Source organism: Octodon degus, unplaced genomic scaffold, assembly GCF_000260255.1.
Source record: "Octodon degus isolate 3935 unplaced genomic scaffold, OctDeg1.0 scaffold00019, whole genome shotgun sequence".
Lineage (NCBI taxonomy): Eukaryota > Metazoa > Chordata > Mammalia > Rodentia > Octodontidae > Octodon > Octodon degus.
In genome coordinates, this window is record NW_004524595.1 from 5,017,122 (window position 1) to 5,019,472 (window position 2,351).

At 43.7% G+C, this 2,351-nt stretch overlaps 1 pseudogene; it reads right to left on the minus strand.

Moving 5' to 3' along the window:
* Window positions 1-1,488: 1,488 nt before the first annotated feature.
* LOC101567832 lies at window positions 1,489-1,966 on the minus strand (annotated as a pseudogene).
* Between the last annotated feature and the right edge of the window lie 385 nt (window positions 1,967-2,351).

Genomic DNA, 2,351 nt, shown 5'->3' on the forward strand with positions numbered 1-2,351 from the left:
CAGCTGTGTTTCCTGATTTCTATATTTTCAGTTTTTATCTGATTTTAGCTACCTAGTTGTATTGTTATACCTTTGACGCATTCTGAAATGGTCACTTCATGTCAATCCAGGCAGCTTGGCATAGTACACAAGATGGAAGAAAGATACACTTGTTGATACTTGGCTAGCTTTTTTGTTCTTATTTTTAATATTGGGAGGATAAAAACTTTAAAAAATAATAAATAAGGCAAATAGTAGTTATCATTTGTATCCCTCATTTGACTTCACTGAAGGGAAATCCCAGGGCCTTTAGCTTGTCTGGGAGGACCTGGCTATTCCTACAAGGACAGCCGTGCTGAGCTTTCCTCTGAATGATGCATGATCCATTCAGCACAATTCCCAACAAAGAGCCTGTCACTCTGATACAGGGAGAGAAACTGATCTCGGGTGGGTGACCTCCAAACCATATAGGGAACCTCCAAATGACATAGGGAAAAATGATCTCCCAACCTGACCTGCAGGAGTTCGTGTTCTCTAAAACCAAAGAATGAATTTTAGGAACAAACGGAGGTTATGAGCAGAATATATTTATTGAGGGAAAGAAAGCTCCTGTCTGGGAGAGAGATAGGAGGGGGGCCTGAGCGGGTTGTTCCCCGGGAAGCTGTTTTTTCCAGGGACTTCTATAGTGTAAAACCATGTGGGGCTAAGGTAGAGAGAATGGGAACTCACTTAGGTGGATTTGGGGTGGAACAAAACTATGGTCAACCAATGAGATTACAAGCACCATTGCTCAGGTAAAATTGATTTGGTCCTCCATGAAGGACCAAATGGAGAAGTGAGTCATGGAGTAAGTGGGCATGAATACGGAACTGGGTTTCTTCTTGTTGGGAGTTGGGCTAGTGATTCACTTGGGTCTTTCCAGGTGATCGGATACCTATTTGGTGTTACTCTTTTAGCATTTGTTTGGCCTTTAGGTCTGGTTCACAGCAGGAGCACCTGTCCCTCCTACAGTTGTAAGGTATCTTGTCTTTTGTGCTGTCTCCTTCGAGGGCCTGGCCCTGATTGCCTATGATATTTTTAACTCAGCTGCCTGTAACAACTCCACTCATAATTTTCTCATGCCAGCTCTCCTCATTCTTCTCCATGATATACATAATGGTGCCTGGGCCAGAAATGTATGAAACTCAGTGACATACCAATTGCCTGGCGAATGCAAGGCTCTGAGTTTGATTCCCTGTACCTAAATAAATACAAGCTCCTTCGTGAAAGGACAGCTCATCTTCCTTGTCTTTTTGCATACTCATAAATTGACACAAGTGGGCTGGGGAGATAGCTCAGTGGAATAAGCGCTTCCCTGGCAAGCGCAAGGGCCTGAGTTCAATCCCCAGTTCTGCAAAAAAAATAAAAATAAAATAAATTGACACAATCTTTTCCAAGTAAGACTTTGAAGCCTGCAGGAAAGATCCTCTTCAGCCTGAGTCCCCATTCTTTTTTTTTTTTTTTCTCCTTTTTAAATTTATTTAAGATCACCTCCTTACAATTTACAGAGAGAAAATACAAAACAAGAAACAAACTTGGTTTCCAATACATAAACAGTGTGCTGGAGTTCAAAGCATTACTGATAACACTGCTACAGAAGAGCGTCCGCTTACTCCAGGGCACTTCAGTATTCCTGAGGAATAAACATCATTTCTCCTGCTCCCACTGGGATGTTCTCGGTGTGGGTCACTGCTCCTGCTCTTTGACATATTTTCCATGTAGAAGATAAGGAGCCTGGAAATCACGCTGACAGTTGGAGTAGGCCATCCCCAATTCAATGCCAGAACCAAAGGCCTTTTATAAGGCCACATTCTTCTTTTAAAGAAGGTAAGAAAAAACAAATCCTAATCCAAATCCAGTACCTATCTTCACGACTGCATCTGCCAAGCACCGGTCCCACTTCCTGCCAAGGTCAGATTCCGACATGTTCCTGGCCCCCAGCCGAGTCCCCATTCTTAAGCACAGCAGCTTCCTCCTCTTCCGGGCTTCTGGTGGAAGAAGCGGAGGAAGAGTCCTCAAAGACTGGTTCTTCCACAGGTGGTGATACAGGGAGAAAAACTGGCCTCAGGTGCGTGACCTCCAAACCATATAGGGAACCTCCAAATGACATAGAGAAAAAACGATCTCTGGGCCTGACCTGCACGAGTTCGTGTTCTCTAAAACCGAAGAATGAATCTTAGGAACAAACGGAGGTTATGAGCAGAATATATTCATTGAGAGAAAGAAAGAAAGCTCCTGTCCCAAGAGAGGGACACAAGAGGAGCCCGAGTAGGTACTTTTCCCCCAAGAAGTTGTCTCTTGCAGGGACTTTTATAGAGGAAAACCATGTGGTG